The 19279-nt window shown below is 41.3% G+C and overlaps 1 protein-coding gene across 3 annotated transcripts in view; it reads left to right on the plus strand.

Annotated features, from left to right (window-relative positions):
- Positions 1-19279, plus strand: part of ACOXL (acyl-CoA oxidase like) — a 539860-nt gene that overhangs the window by 317450 nt on the left and 203131 nt on the right. The gene's annotated exons all lie outside the window — the stretch shown is intronic.

The raw sequence follows: 19279 nt of genomic DNA on the forward strand, positions 1-19279 counted from the left end.
ATTATGTCTTCTTAAAGTCTATAACAGTAAAGCATAAGTTTTGAAAGGCTCTATAAAACTAGAGAGGCTTCAAGTATGAATGTGTCCATAATGGGTCATCTAAATGCCTGCTATCTCCCAAGACCAGCCTGGGTCATTTTTGAGAGGTTCATTACAGGGTTGATGGGAAGGTGATGAATATTTCTGTCATAGCATTTCTTAGAAAATTTTTTATTGAGCCATAGAAGAACTGTGCTATGCTTCTGTGGCTTCTTCCAAGTAAAATCTTAGGGGCATTGATGTAATTTTTACTAGCTCATTATCTACACATTGATCAACTAGGACCAGGTCTCTAGACTCCTGGGGCTGGTTGGCGATATTGTAGGGAGAATGCAGCCCAGTGGGGCATAGCGGGAGAAGAAGATACAGGTAATGTCTTGTCCTGTACCCATCAGTACACACACACACACACACACACACACACACACACACACACACACACCAGGAGTGTGCCAGGAGATGCTCTTCTTGTAGCAGAGCTGCCGCTAATACCCCAAAGCCAGTGACACCTGATTTTGCTGGCACCTCTGCCAAGGTACTAAAAGGAACCAGATGAGGGATTGGCATGTAATGGATCAAACCAGACTATATGCGACCATGAGAGAGTGAGGGAGGGGTTGTGTATCCACAGGAGACCCCATGAGGTTTGAGGGACCAATGAAGCTAGCTCCTGCCAGGTCCTAGAGCTTTCTGACCTGCATCTTCACTATGCTGACTGGGGGATATTCCAAGGTGCCTCTGTGGTTTGGGGTTTAAGTTCAACATGCGCTAATCAGTCAATCAAAAAGCATTTATTAAACACCTGTTATGTGCCAGACACCAAAGTTGGAGGAGCAGGCAATCATTGGAGGAATAAACATTTAGTGGAAATTCACAGGAAAATCTCGTCCTGAATGGGCTGTTTGAATTGTGGCAGATGGACTTACTCTCAATCTTCTATACCTGACAACATCTGCCCAGTAGTAGACATCATACGTGTGTCATAGGTAAACACTTGCTCATCTCAGTTGCAAAACCTTGGCTGCCCTCTGTGGTTTAGGAGAAAGAGATGAACTTGAAGTTAGAAAAGTGTTTTTTGATTTCTGGCTCAAGTGTATGACCTTAGGGAAGGCACCTAACTTCTCTGGGTCCCAGTTGCCTCATTGATAAAATGAGGGGGTTGGATTAGATAGGTTCTATGGTCTCTCCCAGCTCTAAACCTGTGTTCTTGTATGACCTTGCTTGACCACTATACTATAAAAATTTCGTTGGTTTCAAACTCTTCCCTAAGGTCAGTGCTGAATCTTTGCTCCTATGATTCACTGGTGTCAGATTCACTGAATGATTCTAAGAAACACAAACCTAAAAGGGTTGTCCTCACCCACTCTCTTGCCCAATGGAAAATACTTTGTAAGCATTTATAGTCAACACAGTCAATCTAATTCAACAGTCATTTGTTAAACACCTCTAATGGCCACAGCACCACAGATACAAAGATAGAAAAAAATGGTATTTGCCCTCAAGGAGCCTGGCCTACTGAGAGGATGCACCATTTACACAGAGATAAAAATACAAAGTCACATGACACCAGCATCTGTGAGTGTGTTGTATCTGCATTATCCCCATTATTTATCAGGCAGAGCCTGACTCTTAATAGTCACTTAATAAATGCTTATTTGTTAATTGTTGGACACTAATAATTTGGGAGATCCACAAGGCTTCCCATAGGAGGTGGTCCCTGTGCCCACCTTGAAGGAAGCTCAGGCTTCTAAAAAATGGAGGAGCCAAAGAACCCACTCCAGGCATGGAGGAGCAACTATGCAAAGGTACAGAGGGAAGATGAGAACAGTTAGAAAGAAGACCAGTTTAGCTGAAATAGTCTGTGAAAAAAGTAGTGTCAAAAGTAGTAGAGAGCCAGACTGGGGCAGGTAGGTGGCACAGTGGATAGAGTGTCAGGCTTGGAGACAGGAAGACTCCTCCATGTGAGTTCAAATCCCTTCTCAGACATTTACTAACTGTGTGACCTTGGGCAAGTCACTTAACCCTGTTTGCCTCAGTTTCCTCATCTGTAAAATGAGCTGGAGAAGGAAATGGCAGACTACTCTAGTATCTGTCAAGAAAACCCCACATGGGGTCATGAAGAGTTGGACATGACTGAAAAACGATTGAATAGAAGACAGCCAGACTGTGGAGGGCCATGTTATGTTACCTAATTTGGATTTACAGAAAGGTCATCATAAGAATATAGTCATCTCCCCTACTACCTAACACTGTGCATTGCACTTAGTAGACAAAATAAATATTTCTTGAGTGAATGAATGAATGAGATTGCAAAATGAGGGGGAAAACAAGTCAGATGCTATACTATTTATGCAGAGTCATATCTATAGAAGGTATGGTGAATAGGAGTGAGCAGCCTAGGTTTTTTGCTGAGTTATAACTGACAGAGGTAGGGAGCCAGCTAGCAGAGAAAGGAGTGCTTCACCACATGTTACCCCTCCTCCAAAACCTGAGGTGTGTGTACATAGTCATCTCACAAACGCCCCTCTCCCTCCAAGGATACTTATCATCCTGTTGTAACTTCTTTAGTCCTTCAAAACAGAAAATGGCCCTGGGAGGGAAGTGAATACACTATAGGTTTCCCCAACTTCTCACTAATCTAATCAATCAATCAATAGGTATTGATTAAACACTTACTATTTGCTAGCTTTATGTTAGATTCTAGTGATATGAAGAAAAAAACCCCAGCCTCTTTCACCAAGTAGCTTACATTCTGCTGGGGACACCAAGTACACATGCAAGTAAACCACCTTCCTGGGGTATCCCCTAATTTGAATTTGGAGGTTGGGTCCCCAAGGGGATGACTATTCTAAATTTAAGATACTTTGTAAGTTCACACTTTTTAAACTATAGCTTGAGAGACCCTTCCAGCATGTTTACTTTTTATAGTCAACCAAAAGTGCTCAAAGCAAAGGTTTGACCACTAGAAAGGCAGAATACAAAAAGATAATTTATTAAACGCCTCCCCATAAACCTAGGGCACACTTTCCCTCAAGTCACTGAGTAGCACTGAGAAGAGTGAAAACACTGAGAGCCATAGGCTTGCATGGATGCATTTGACCAATGCAGCTCACACTTCTGGGCATTTGTCAGCAAATTTACACACTATCAGTGGGAAGGGTGAACACAAAAGGCATTTACTAGTCAGGCACACATGAAGAGACTACATTTAGCTAAGGTGATTCAGACCTCCCTCATGGTAAGGTCTCAATTTCTTGTCTCTTCTTGTGGCATTACACAGTTCCTTCCTAGTGCAGGAGCTATTTGCTGGGCACATTGGTCCACCCCACCCTGGGTTCCGCTCCTCTCTTAAAATCCACTCTCTGTGCTTAAGCCCATGCTTGGCTAGCTGAAGAGTCTTCTACTGGGCAAGTTGCCATGCTGCTGCTGATGGTGGAGGAGGAGAAGAGACAAATCCTTCCCACTCCCCACTGCACTACTGCTGCATTCTGGGGGAAAAAAAAGAATAAGGGAAAAAAGGTGGTGGGCAATTCCTTCTCAAGAGCTGGCTTCTTTCTTCATAGGGTGTGTATGTGTGCGTGTGTGTGTGTGTGTGTGTGTGTGTGTGTGTGTATGTAGAAATACAGAGAAAGACAGAGAGGAGAGGAGAGGAAGAGGGGGAAGAAAGGGAGAGAAGGGGAAGAAAGGGAGAGAAGGGAAAGACAGAGAGAAACAAAGAGAGACAGAGGGGCAGCTAGGTGGCGCAGTGGATAGAGCACTGGCCCTTGATTCAGAAAAAACTGAGTACAAATGTGGCCTCAGACACATAACACTTACTAGCTGTGTGACCTTGGGCAAGTCACTTAACCCCATTGCCTAACCCCCCCCCCCGAAAAGAGATAGACAGAGAAATGGGAGGAGGGAAGAGAGAGAAACAGACGGAGAGAAAGGAGAAAGTTGTATTCTCTCTTCTTGACCAGCTGAGATGATGGCCTTATCAGAGCTTCTCTTGCTTTTTAAAGGCTTCCAGAGCTGTACTCGATCCTTTATTGATCCAACAGCTACCACAAACAGAGAAACTTCTTAACACTTCCTTTAATATGACCAGAGTATGAAGGGGGCATATCCTTTACAAGGCACATCCCTCCTCTCCCCACCTTTCTCTGTTTCTTTCTGACTCTCTCCCTATCTGTCTCTCTTCCTCACTCTCTTGTCTCTCTCTCCCTATCTTGTTTGTCTCTCTCTGTCTCTCTCTTTTCTGGATACAGAGTCTGATTTGCAAAAGATATAGAAGAGAGTCTTCAAAGTGTAGATGATTTTTTAGAACATTAGTTTTCTTAGTGTTTTGCACAACTACACAGATATAACCTGTATGCAGATGGGCCACTTCAAAGTCTGAAAGAGGTGAACTCTTACATCACATTCTGTTTTATCCTGCAATTTCACCAAGTTTCTTGGGGAAGTCAATCAAGAGTCCCTTCTTAAACCTTTTCTCCCTCCTCTTCCTCCTTCCCCTCCTTACATAAATATGTACAAAATGAATGTATAAGATAAAAACAAGGTACATTTGCAAGGAAGGCACTAACAGTTGGGGGAATTAGAAAAGTCACACAGAGGAGGCGGCGCACCATAGGAGATGGCTCTGGGCCCAGCCCCTCAGCCCCTCCAGGCTCTGTATATAAGATATTGTGTCAAGGAAAAACATACAAGAAATGTGGTAGCCTAGTAAATGTACCTGAACTGTGGAAAATAGAGAGAGGAACTGCAGTTTTCTCTGAGGGTGTTCCTGTTGTTTCTTTTGGGATGGCTTGTGGCCATCATGAGTGGGAAAGAAATTGGAACTGCTAAAATGACATACGGCAGTGGACCACAACACACCAAATTCCCTTCAGGCCAAGAACTTAAGAGGCTGCCAAAGCAGCTAAGCAATTCACAGTAATGACAGTCTGACCTCACTTAATGGCCTAACTAATCAGGACACCAGGTGGCTTATTTCCACACTCAGCTCAAGTGAGCCGGGTGCTGCTTCGAAGCTGCTAGCAGGCATCCTGGGCTAATCTGCCTCTTTAAACAGGTGTTTGCTGGCTCTGGTCCTGCTCCAGCTGGCAGTCTCTCTCTGTCTCTCTGTCTCTCTGTCTCTGTCTCTCTCTGTCTCTCTGTCTCTCTGTCTCTCTCTCTCTCTCTCTCTCTCTCTCTCTCTCTCTCTCTCTCTCTCTCTCCCCCTCTCTCTCCTTCTTCCTCTCTCCTTCTCCCTCTCTCCCTCTCTTCCCCTCTCACCCTGTCCCCCTCTTTCCCCCTTCTCTCCATCCTCTCCCCCCTCTCTCTCTTCCCCCATCTCCTATCTCTGTCTGTCTTCTCATATATACTGTCTCTCTCCTTCTCTCTGTCTCTTCTCTTCTCATCATTCTCCCCCTCCCCTTTTCTCTTCTTCCTCTCCCCACCTTCTTCTGTCTCTCTCTGTCTCTCCCCCTATCTCTGTCTTACTTTCTTGACTCTCTCCTCCTATTTCATTTGTCTCTCTCTGTCTCTGTCTTTCTCTGTTTCTCTCATTTCTGGATATAGAATCTGATTTGCAAAAGATATAGAAGAGAGTCTTCAAAGTGCAGATGATTTTTTTAAAAATTAGCTTTCTTAGTGTTTTGCATGACTACACTTGTATAACCTGTATCAAATTGCTTGCCTTCTCAATGACTGCAGGTGGGATGAGAGGAAAGGAGGAAGAGAATTTGGAACTCAAAGTTTTAAAAACAAACGTCAAAAATTGTTTTTACATGCAACTGGGAAATAAGATACACAGGCAATGAGATATAGAAATCTATCTTACCCTACAGGAAAATAGAAGGGAAAGGAGATATGAGAAGGAGGCGGGGTGATAGAAGGGAGGGCAGATTGGGGAAAGAGGTCATCAGAATGCACACTGTCGGGGTACAGGGAAGGGAGAGATGGGGCGAAAATGTGGAGCACAACATCTCGTGAAAGTGAATGTTGAAAACTAAAAATAAATAAATTAATTTAAAAAACAGCTTCCTTAATGTCTTTTCAGACTTATAAAACTATTCCATAGTGCTTTGTGAATCTCAACTTCAAATCAAAGCAGGAATAGGAAATCAGGGTTAAAATCTGTCCTGTCTCCTCAGCTTGGCTGTACTCAGTACCTTGTGCTCTTTCCCTGCCTATTCAGGGCTCCTCGCTCTGTCCAAAGAAACCAAAGTCTTGAATCTCAGAGAATATGGAAAACCTCCCCTTATCTCAATTAACCAGCCAGCATTTATTAAACAGCTACTCTATGCCAGACATGATGCTAGGTGCTGAGGGTATGATACAAACCAAATTTAAAATAAAAAGCCCATCCCTGCCCTTAAAATTACATTCTTCTGGGGGTAGGAGGGAGGGTGCAACATGCACACATAAATACAAAAATATGTACAAAGTAAATGCAGGTTAAATACAAGGTTATTTTTTTTTTCCCAAGGAGTCTGGGTAGAGGGAGGCAATTTTACCTGGGGAGACAGAGGACTGAGGAGACTGGCCCAATGTCCCATAGCTAGTAAATGCGTCCCAACCTCTCTATCAAGTGGTCATCTAATCTGTGCTTGAAGAGCTCCAGTGACAGAGAGCTCACTACCTCCCAAGGCAGCCTTTTCTTCATTTGGACTATCCTAATGGTTAGGAAGTTTTCTTGCTGTCTAGCCTATTGTCTCTGCAACTCCTTCTTCCTCCCCTCCTTCTCCCTTCCATTACTCCAAGTGTTGCTCTCTGTTACCTTCCACTGCATTGGGTAGGAGAGCTGATCTATACCTAACTCCTAGGTTGGGAAAAAGGAAAGTGGAAGGAAGAAGGCTCTGCAGAGCAGAGTGCTTCCCAGAAGGAGGTTACCCAGGTTAGTTCAGCCCTGGCAGTGCTCATGTTCTGGACCTCTCTTTCCCAACCTTGCTCCATCCAAACCTGCTCTCATTTGTCTATCACTGGGAAAATAATTGACCTACTAGCTCACACTATGTCGTTAATGATTTATAATGGCTTCACAGTAGTTTTCTCAATGGTGTAAGTCATTTTTTACTAGAGATAAAAGTTTGATCAAGAAGACTCAATCTCTAACAACTGGAATTTTGGGAATCCACAGGCAACATGACAGAACTTTTTTGGGTTTTCTTAAAATCTAGACAGCACAGTGGATAAAGACAACTCCTGGAGTCAGGAAGACTTGAATTAAAATCCAGCCTAGGCACTTACTAGCTGTGTGACCTTGGGCAAGTCATTTAACCTCTGTTTGTCTCAGTTTCCTCAATTGTAGAATGTAGATAATAACTATACCACCTCAAAGTGTTGTTGTGAGGATCAAATGAGGTAATAATTGTAATGTGCTTAACACAGTACATGGCACTAAGATGTAAATGTTTATTCTCTTCCTTCCCTCCATTCCTTTCCAAGAAGTGGGTTGCCATATATAAAGCCAATTCAGTTTTGTTCTGTCATCTGTGTAAGACAACATGGCCTGCAGGCTGTTAGAGAAGTGTGGGGCAGGTAGGTGGTGTAGTGGATAGAGTACCAGCCCTGGAGTCAGAAGTATCTGAGTTCAAATCCAACCTCAGACACTTACTAGCTGTGTGACTCTGGCCAGGTCACATAACCCCAATTGCCTCAATAAATGAGAGAGAGAGGAAGAGGAAGAGGGAGAGGGAGAGAGAGAATGAATGGAGCTGGATGAGAGGTTTAAGGCCAAAGAGACTGATATGGGAGCCATGCAGGATTGAAGTGGAAGGTGAAACTACCAGAATGGAGAAGATCCTCAGGGAAAGAATATACATAGAGAAATGTAGATTACAAAAGACAGGATATGTCTCCAAACAAATGTTTGGCAAAAGTGAGTTGAATAATTACTCTGTGTTCATTTGTGACCTCAGCACCATCTGAAACAGCAACAACAGTTTCCTCTACCAGTTGTCAAAGAGGTGTTTGTCATTTAAGTGAAGTTATTATTTCCATTTCAGAAGCCAAGAGTATCATGCTCCCCTATTCACACAGGGTAGGTTGGTGACTGTGGGGTTTTCCACCTCCTAGGGATTACGTTATTTTGCCCCAGGCAAGAAAGCATTTTATCTGTGGTAAGAACATCCATGTTGAGGAAAGATTTACCCACAAAGTACTGGTTGTTTGAAAACACCCTGTCTGACTTTTGGAAGGAAAGCTTGCCACCTTCCTTCAGAGCTCAGAGGCTTTGCATCCCAGAACAAGGTCCCCTTTCCTTTTACTCCAGACCTTTTTTGGTGATGGACTTTAGCTCCTGTAAACCAGCGGCTATTGAGGCCCACCTTTGCTCATCCTCTGATGAGCTCTTTGCCAATTTTATAGCGTGAGGGTGGGCTGAGGCAGCTGATCACCATGCTAAGCATATCATTTATTTCAAAGCCCTAGGCTGTTCAGGGGTTGGTTCCTTGATTTGAGTGCACTGATCCAAGCATGTATAGGCTGCCAGAAAAGAAAAAAATACCAACCAGGTACATACATGCTAGGCTAGTGGTTCCCAATATTTTTAAGCATGAGGACCTACTTTTTAGTGATTAAAAATATGATGGACTCCCTCTCTTGATAATAGTTGTACTATTAATGTCCATTGATTGAGAAAATACATAACTACCTTGTAAAAAAATAAAACTTCATTTCTCCAACAATCCACAAAAGCTGAGTGTTGGCTGTGATACTATTTGGGTAACCTTAGCCAAGTCACTTAACTTTTCTGAGACTTGGTTTCTTCATTGATTAAGTAAGTAGAGATAATTGTTCTTGAACTACCCCATCACAGTCACAAGATTGTTATGAGCTGAGCGCTTCATAATCTATAGTTTGCTATGCAAATGTCAACTCCCATGATTATATATAGTAAATTTGTAACAAATACTAGACGTTCTATCTCCTAGAGTTTAAAGGAGACTTAGATGCCACCCAACACCCATCTCTCATTTTTCAAATGAGGAAGTCAGTTCCTGGGGTAGTTTTACTCATCTGAGTATGGCAGATAATGATCCTAGTAAAATCCATAAAATGGTAACAAAATTAAGGGTCATTTACTCTAAGGTAGTCATTAAAAGATAAATAGTTCCTCACCAAAAAGTATCATTTAACAAATGTTTTGTTATTAAATCCCTACTATATACCAGGCTCTGTGCTAAGTACTGAGGATACAAGGGGCCCTCCAATAGTTACATTTTAACCTGGGGACAATGTGTACATATTTTGATAGTACAAAATACTTAGAAATTAGATACAAGGTAATCTTAAAGGGGAAGAAGCCATGGGTTGGAGGTACCAGAAAAAGCCTCCTAGAAGATGATTCATGAACTGAATCGCAAAGGAAACGAAAGATTCCCAAAAGTAGAGATAAGAATGCAATGCATTTTGCAAGGAGGTCGTATGTTTTCTTAACCATGGACACCAACAGTACAATTATTGGTGGAAGGGAGGTCCATGACATTTTTGGACATTAAAAATAGGGTCTTTTTTTTTTTTTAGGATAATCAAAAGCATTGGAGCCACTGGTTTAGGATTTTATGTGTCCATTTGGTTAAATGTGTGTGGATAGACTTTTTTTTTTCTTCAGAGATAGATGATGAAGTATTGTGTGTGGGGGAGAACAAGATCAATATGACCATACCGTAAAATGTATCAAAGGGAGTAAGATTGTGAAAATTGTGAATAGAAATTTAATTATGAACCAGATTTTAGAGGTAACAGGGAGCCACTGGAGTTTCTTACACCAGGTGGGTAACATGATCAGATTTGTCCTTTAGGAGCATCATTTTGGCCTCAGTGTAGAAAATAGATTGGGGTTGGGGAGAGAGCTAAGGCAGAGAAAACAAAGAGGAGGTTATTGCAGTCACCTGGACCACTGGGGTGGTAAGAACTCCACCTAGAATGGCAACTGTGTGAGTGAAAAAAAGAGGACATATGTGAGAGCTGTTGTGGAGGTAGAAATGACAGTATATTACATGTAAGAGGGAGGAGTCAAGGAAAACATGGAGATTGGGAAATTGGTTACTTGGAGAGACGGAGGTGCCCTTAGCAGAAATTGGGAAACTGAGAATAGGGCTGTGTTTGGGGAGAAAAGATGAAAGACGCCAATGTGTAGGACAACACTATAAAATAATAACAAAATAGTGACTTTTCCCAGGGCCATTCTTATCTGAAATTCATAGGAAAAAAAGGAAGGAGGAGGAGTAAGAGACAAGGAAGAAGAAGTTAAATCTGCATAAAAACATGATGAGGTTTGTTATCCCTGTGTGTTCTTGGCATATTCTGAAGATCCTTTCAGTGAGCCTACAAAAAAAAAATGACCTTATATCCTCGATCTTTTATTCAGTTATGAAAAAGCAATGACTATCCATCTGTACCATAGTACACACTACATTAGATAGAAAAGAAGAACAGGATAGCTTCCTAAGGTCTATTTCCATCTGAACTCCACTGAAAAAGATGAGATGAACAAGATGGATGACATGGGGAAAAAATGACAGCTGATATTCATATAGTGTTTTAAGGTTTGCAAAACACTACACATATATCTTATTTGATTCTCTGGTCAACCTTATGAGGTAAAAGTATTATTATGTGCAATTTTTTGTTATTGTTGTTCAGTTGTTTTCAATCATGTGACCCCATTTGGAATCTTCTTGGCAAAGACACTAGACTGGTTTACTATTTCCTCCACTTCATTTTACAGATGATGAAACCCAGGTAAACAGGGTTAATTGACTTGTCTAGGGTCACACAGCTAAAGTAAGTGTCTGAAATCAGATTTGAACTCAGATCTTACTGATTCCAGCCCAGTACTCTATCCACTGTACCACCTAGCTGCTCCATTTTACAGGCAAGGAAACTGAGACTCAGAGAGTTAAGTGACTTGCCCATGTTAAGCAGCTCATAAGTGTCTAGATGAGGGATGGACCCAGGTTTTACTGACTCCTAGATCAATATCTTTTTTACTCTACACACATTAATATAGAGCTTTAGTTTATCAGCTGCTTTCCAGATACCACCCCTGTGATATACACAGTGCATGTCTTGTTATCCCAATTTTATAGATGAGTAAACTCAGGCTGGGACTTCTAATTGCTAAAGTTCCTTCCATCTTACAACTCTATGTGGCTTTGATGCCATATGGTGATGCAGACAGGGTGGGGATAGGATTTGATTCCAGGTTTCCTTATTAAAAGTCCAACAATATGTGCCATGACCACTGTTGACCATTTAGTTTGTTCTCCTTTTATTGGTGTAGACAAAATGGAAACCTCTCCTAATTCAGTTTGTACTCTCCCATTATTGACCTTGCCATTCTTCCTCCCAAGAGAACTTTCCACTTGAAAATGGAGAATGGCTCATGACATTTAAATTATGTTTCAATCATCCCAAGCTCCCGTCTTTCCTGAAGCCTGGCAAAAATATAAGACTTGCTTATATTTGCCTTTTTTATCTTTTAATGTTTTATGGTAGATGATTTCCCTCACCTTTTAACTTATCTCAGTGCCTTTATTTTTGTACCCCAATCATTTTCTGTAAATCATGTTTTACCCATTGAGTCTGGCAGAGTATTCAACCTTCCACATCCACCATCTGTAAAATTTCTGCTGAGAGGAGGGAGGTATGTTTCATTGTTTGATCTACACTACCAAGATTGGTCTTGAAAATAAATCTGTTCACTTGCCTTTTACTTTACTTTACTAGCATTGTGTATACTTCCTTCATTGTGTTCATGTAAGTCTTCCTGTATGTCTCTGAATTCCTCATAATCTTTTTTTTCTTATGCAAGTAGTATTCCATTATGTTTATCTATCACAGTTTGTTCAGCCATTTTCCAATTGTTTGTTGCCTTGTTTCCACTCTTTTTGCTACTGCAGTTAATACTGCTCTGAATATTTTTGTCTGAATAGGGCCTTTTTGTCAACCCTTTGGTCCTTGGGGTGTATAACTAATGGAGCAACTTTTCTAGCTTAATTCCGATTCCCCCCAGAATGGACTAATTTATAGCTCCACCAATGTTATATTAGTATATCCATTTTCTCCCCAAATCCTCTGGCATTGACCATTTCCCTCTTTTTCATTTTTGCCGCTTGATAGGTGTTAGGTGAAACCTCAGAATCCTTCTAATTTGCATTTCCCTTATTATTTGGTTTTAGAGCATTTTTTTGGCAGATAGTTCTGATGAGTTCCCATTTGATGGTAACTCCCCTATGGGTAGTTTTTTGAACTCCTTTAGAAAACTTTTGTTTGAAAGATGAATCTCTCTCCATAAGTTAGTATATTTATAGCTCAGCGAGGAGAATTTCCATAATTCTATCACAGCCTGTCAGTTGAAAACCTGGGAGACCCTTGGGTCTGTCATTTCTTGGAGAGTTAAATGTAACTCTTACTTTCTTTACACGACATGGCAAATGTGGAAGGAGTAAAGTTTAGTTGCTTAAAGGATATTCTCAGCAATGAAGCTGATAAATGCCAGCCTCATTGGTAGCACATGTACAAGAGAGCCTGTTTCTAGTATTTTCATAGGCACCTGGAATTTAATAACATTCCTTCTTCTTCTTCTTCTTCTTCTTCTTCTTCTTCTTCTTCTTCTCCTCTCCTCCTCCTCCTCTCTCCTCCTCTTCTCCTCCTCCTCCTCCTCCTCCTCCTCCTCCTCCTCCTCCTCCTCCTCCTCCTCCTTCTTCTTCTTCTTCTTCTTCTTCTTCTTCTTCTTCTTCTTCTTCTTCTTCTTCTTCTTCTTGCCATCCTGCCTTTTGGGAGTACATAAAGTAGAGTGAAAATGAGATTTCATAAGAAAGTAGAGAATATCAAGGGATGATGCATACATTTTTTCATTTTCTTGCATGGATTTCAAAGCTTTATATATACATATACATACACACACACACACACACACACGTATGTATAGCCTATAACAGATTGCATGCTGTCTTGGGGAGGGAGGTGGGAAGGGAGGTGGAGAAAAATTTTAAATTCAAAAGCTCATGGAAGTGATTATTAATAATTCAAAATAAATTAATTAAAAATTTTAAAAAAGCTTTTTACGGATATTAATCACCATTGTTATTTAATCAGATTTTCCACCAATGACTTCCTCTAACACCTCAGGGTGATGTACTAGTGTGCTGGGTCAGTCAGCTAGTCAACAAGCATTTATCAAATCCTTACTATGGGCTCAGGACCATGTCCATGACACATAGGCTCTGACAAGACTTACCAGACTAGAATGGCCTTAAGGATGGGCCTATGACTGGAGTATGTTTCTTTTAAAGTTCAATTTAGCTAAGTGCAGGGTTCAGCACCAGACTGATCATAGGAACTGCTATTTCTGTAGGTAGAGGAAACACTGACACTAATGGAATCCTTGGAGTATTATCCAATGTTTTAGAAGTTCTCACTACCTGTATAGGAGATAACATAGTATGGTAAGAGTGATGGGGACTTGGAGTCAGGAGAAACCTAGGTTTGAGTCCTACCCAGTTTGCTAGATACTTATTAGCTGTGTAAGTATGTTGTAAATTAACTACTAGATAAGTTAGTTACTAATTTATCTGACCTTCAGTTTCCTGATCTGTAAAATAAGGGAAGACGAAGGGAATAAATATTCACGTAGCACCTACTATGTGCCAGGCACTGTGCTAAGGGGTTTATAAATATTATCTCATTTAATTCTCATAACAATCCTGCAAAGTAGGTTCTGTTATTATCCCTATTTTATAATTGAGGAAACTGAGGCAAACAGAGGTTAAGTGACATACCCAAGGTCACACAGTAAGTATCGGGGGCCAAGTTTGAACTTGCATCTTCCTGACTCCCGGCCCAGTGCTCTAATCACTCAGACTGCCTCAGTAGATATAATAATGCCTGCAGTGCCTACCACATGGTGGTGTTTTGAGGATCTGATGGGGTAAAGAGCACTTGAAGAAGAAAAAGCAGAAAAGGAGAGGCAGCCTGGTACAGCAGTGAGTATACTGACTTTGGAATCAGGTGAGTCCTGGGTTCAAATTACACCTTAGACATTTACTATACAGATGCCCATGTACTTTACCACTCTGATGCTCAGTTTCTGCATCTGAACAATGGAGATAATGTGCAACTAGCTGCTCAAGCTATTGTGAGGATAAAATGTGATGACATATGGAAACCTTAAAGTACTCTGCAAGTGTCAGCTAAGGTAATAAATAGGGAAAGAAAGAAATACAGATTGGGGTTAAGAAGGAAAACAATGGCCATTTGGACCAAAGGACAGCCAACATTGAGATGATCCCAGGTATTCATCATAGAGGAATGGATCCTCAGGCCAGGAAGTGTGGGCATAGAAGGGTAATCCAAGCTGCCCTTAAAGAGAAATAGATCTATGAGAGGGGCTTGCTGACTATGGGAGCTTGGGGAGGGCGTGTGTGTGTGTGTGTGTGTGTGTGTGTGTGTTGTGTGTGTGTGTGTGTGTCTGTGTCTGTGTCTGTGTCTGTGTCTGTGTTTGTGTGTGTAGGGAGCAGGGATAGTCAGTTCTTCTCTTCAGATCTGCCCAATGCTCCCTATTTTCACACACACACACACACACACACACACACACACACACACACACACACACACAGAGGCATTTAGGGACAGAGGCCTGGTTCCTCTTTGGTACTAGTTCTAGCTCTAAGCTTATTCTAGAGGTGATTGGGAGCTACTAATGGGTATAGGTGGATCAATGGAATTTTTAAAATTTTGCCTATATCATTGAATCCATATAATTTCTGCTTTCCTGTCCTAAATAGTACTAATAGAGGTGGGGAATTTCCTGTGGTCTAGTTGAGAGGAGGACCCAGTTCCAATCTTTTTGTTTTTGGTGATGTAGATCTTTTCATTTTATATCACGCGCACACACACACACACACACACACACACACACACACACACACACACACAAGGCTTGCATTATAGATCCATGGTCGGTAAGTACTTTTTTTGTGAGGCAGTGGAGGTTAAGTGACTTATTCAGGGTCACACAGCTAGTAAGTATTATGTGTTATGTGTCTGGTCTGAGACCGTATTTGAACTCAGGTCCTCCTGACTTCAGGGCCTGTGCTTTATTCATTGTGCCACCTAGCTGCTCCGGCAAGTGCTTTAATTTAAAAAAAAAATTATACTGAGGCATCTCCATTCTCTCATCTGCTCCTTTCTGTCTTCAGTAGGGCACATTTGCAACATCAGTCAATCAATCATAAGCATTTTAGGAGTACCTTGTATAGGCCAAGCTGTGAGCAAGGTGATGGGCATACAAGAACAAAAAAGGAAACAGTCCCTGACCTCAGAGAGTTTATGTTCCATTGGAGGAGACAGCATATGCATGAATAAAATGGGCAAAATAAATGCAAGATAATTTAGGGACTGAAGCACTAGCAGCTGGGATGATCAGGAAATGACTCCTGTAGGGATGGAGGTGAGGAGAAGGTTCATTCCATGCATAAGCATCGGCAAAGTCATGGAGATGAGAAGTGGAATGCTGTGTGGGAGCAACAGCAAGATGCTCAGCTTGGCTGGACCTAAAGTGGAGTGATGGCCGTAATCAAGGTAGATTGAAGCCAGGTTATAAAGGGCTTTAAATAGTAGAGATTACCCATGAGTGTTAGGGATGTAATCTGGAGCTATAGGACAGATTTTTTCTCTGTAAATTTAACCATTCTCATCAATATCATTGGTATCTCCTAGGATCTTACTGAACCAAGCAGATTGACACACAAACACACATACATACACACATGTGTATATACACACGTATATGTGTGTGTACACATATATGTACATATATTATATATGTGTGTATATACATAAAATTGATGCATGCACACACACACACACACACACACACACACACACCCCTCCTTGCTAGTGACCTCCTAACTAGTATCTTCCTAATAACTTGTATCTGCTTTCCAACCTATTCTTTGCTCAGTTGTTGAAATAGTTTTCCTGAGGCACAGGACTGACCATAGCACTGCCTTTTTCAAAAGCCTTCAGTAACTCCCTCTGGCCCAAGTTGTGGAATCAAAGATTATTTCTCAGAAACTAAAAGCTAGCAGGATATATAAAATAAAATCTGTAGCTAATTTTGTTTAACATTACTACCTTTCCTATACTGTGTTCTAGACAGACTGGGCTGTCTAGTTCTTTCCTACTCCATCTCTACTCTCTCCCACCTGCACTGTCCTATTCCCAATGCCTGAACGTTACTCTTTCCACATCTCTCCCTGTTGAAATCCTGTAGGGATCAGATCCCACTTCCTTCTCTTTAGCTGTTCCATGATTATGCCCCTCTTTTTCCCTCACTCAGTTCATAATTATATAATTGTTATATAATATGTCACACTGTACATTGAGTTGGTTTAGGTTCCGGATGATGAATGATTTGGGTCTTGGTGTGTTTACCTGAGTATGTGTAAACATATTTGAGGCCCAGAATCCCGTGTATGACCTGGAACCTCCTTGTAGTCCTCCAAATTGCATCTACTGCCACTGGAGACACAGAAAGAGCTGGGAACAGTAGTGAGTGACAAGTGAGCAACCAGGAAATTTAAAAAAAAAATCAATGTCTATACTCATGGGAAAGCAATACCCAAAGAAACTCTGGTGGTGGCCCCTCATCACCGAATGACTCTGTGAGCTCTGATGTCTATTCATGCCTTAACATTAGGTCAACACCAATAGGGCCTAGCTGGGAAGATTCTTTATCCACCTGGCTATTCTTTTCCTCATTCTTTTTCCCTGTCATGACTTCATGTGATTTGGCAAGATGGGACTGCCAGGAACAGACTAATGCATATAAAGATGAAGGGGGATGAATTTACCCTAGGACATCACAGAAGGAGCCTTTTGATTTTCCAACCATTTGGGGCCCAGAGCTGATTCCACAGAGAATGAGAGACCACAATGCCTCATTTATCTAGCGTGTATTCATCTGATAACCTCAGCTATCGGGGATAGAGCTAAGAACTTGCAAGTAAGCAAAAATGACATTTGAGAAACCAAGACATCACTTACGGAGTCCATTTATTAAAGCTGGTGGGCTTTATTCAGAGATGAGCCACTGAGTCCGAGCTCTTCAAAGCTCTTTGTTTGTTCTTACATTAGTCACAATTCTAATCAAGTTAGTCATCTCAAGCCAAAATTAGAAGCAACAAGTCCAAAAGGTTATTGGAAGGTGTTATGCCAACAGCAATTTGGCATAGCAGCCAAGAAGGAGAAAGAATGTATAAAAAACAGGCATGAGAACTCAACAAGCCTGGGAGTCTGGAGGCCACTCAGCATAGGGGTAAACACCCTTCCACACCAAGGTAGACACCGAGACTGTTATAGCATTATAACTTAAGAAGGAAGGGTAGTGTGTAATGCAATTTTGAAATATTTTCACTAGAGGCAAAGTCAAAAGTTTTGAAGGTTAAAAGGATACGCTTTAGTTATCTGGAAAATTCACTTATGTAATATACCTTAGACCCCGTATATGATGGATGAATAAGGCATTATTGTGTTCTGGCACAGAATAGATTTTTTGTATATGTGTATTTTAAATAAAATCACTCAGTTATGCATAAACATTCTGTAGAAATATAATACTCCTAAGACAGGTAGGCAAATGGGTAGGCTTACTATGATCATATCTTAGAAGACTATTCTATAGGTCCAAAGGATCATGGATCAAAAACCTAAGGGACCTTGGAAGTAGTCTAGTCCAACCCCTTAATTTTATAGATGCACAAAGTAAGGTCCACAGAAGGTGTAATTTGCCCAGAATCACACAGGTAATCAATCAACAAGCATGTATTTGTTAAATGTTTATTATGTGTCAGATATTGTACTAGGCACTAGGGAAAGAAAGACAAGAGTGAAAATAATCTCCTCCTCTCTCAAGGAGCTTGTGGTCTGGGCCAACTGCTCTTCCTAAAGTGCAGGTCTGATCACGTCACCCCCATCTCCATTTTATTCAGTAAACTCCAGTGTCCCCCTATAACCTCTAAGATCAATCAGAAAATCCTCTATTTGGCTTTTAAGGCAGTTTCTAACCCAGCCCTTCTTACCTTTCTAGTCTCTTCAATCCAGTTGACACTGACCTCCTTGCTATTCCTCAGTTATGACGCTCCACATCTCAGCTCTGTGTATTTTTACTGGCTGTCCCTTATGGTTGGAACTCTTTCCTCCTCATCTCCATCTCCTCCCCTGAGATGCTATCCAATTTATCCTGTCTATATCCTGTTTGTACATGTGTTAGATTGGGAGCTGCTTGAGGCAGAGACTTTTCCACCCTTCCTTTTGTATCTCCAGTGCTTAGCACCAGTCTTGGCACATAATGGTACTTTTTGTTGCTGTTTTTCTTTTAGTCAGGAAGATAACATGTACATATATTTGCATGTATTGTTCCAGACATAATATATGCAATACAAATTGCATTTGCAAGTGGTTATGGACATAAAATATATAGTGGTAGCAAGAGGCAGAATTGAGGTTTCAGGCCACGTTCTCTGACTCTGAATCCAATGCATTCCTTTGTACCATGCTATGTATCTTTCCTGCAGAAACAAATCCCAGGATGATGTTAATGACTTCTGGGTCAATGGCACTGGTAAATACACAGACACAGAAAGGCAGAATCATAGAATCTCAGTATTGGAAAATTACTTCAGAGGCCATTTATAAGTAGGAATCTGTTCTATACTATTCTGACAAGTCTTCATACCATAGCCACTGGGAGACCACCAGTGACATGGAACTCATTACCTTATAAGGCAGCCCTTTTCATTTTGGATCAGTCTCAAGGTTATGTATGGAGGAAGTAAGACTATTGTCCTACTTACTAAGAGTGAGAAAGCAGTAGTTGTATGCCGTAAGTTTGTCAGTGTCAAGCAAGAGTGAAGAAGAACCTTTACACTAACTCTAAGGTAATGCCCAGGAAATCTAAAGGTCAGTGTTAACATGGCTGTTAACCACATTGGGGCATTTGGAGGGATTGCCCCATTGGAACAATTTCCAGGTCTGGCTAAAGGCTTCCCCTTCCCTGTCCTCACCATCCCAGATAATTACAGAATGGCAAGGGAAAAGCTAAGCAATAGTCCGAAGATTTAGTATTGTCTGCAATTACTCCAGAAGCAGCTTGGTTGGAGAGTTAGATAGAGTATTGAACTTGAAGTCAAGAAGACTTGGGTTCAACTCTCACCTCAGACACTGCCTAGCTTTATGACCCTGGGCAAGTGTTCTGGGCTGGGTCTGA

Source organism: Phascolarctos cinereus, unplaced genomic scaffold (genome assembly GCF_003287225.1).
Source record: "Phascolarctos cinereus isolate Bilbo 61053 unplaced genomic scaffold, phaCin_HiC Scaffold_2;HRSCAF=192, whole genome shotgun sequence".
NCBI classification, from domain to species: domain Eukaryota; kingdom Metazoa; phylum Chordata; class Mammalia; order Diprotodontia; family Phascolarctidae; genus Phascolarctos; species Phascolarctos cinereus.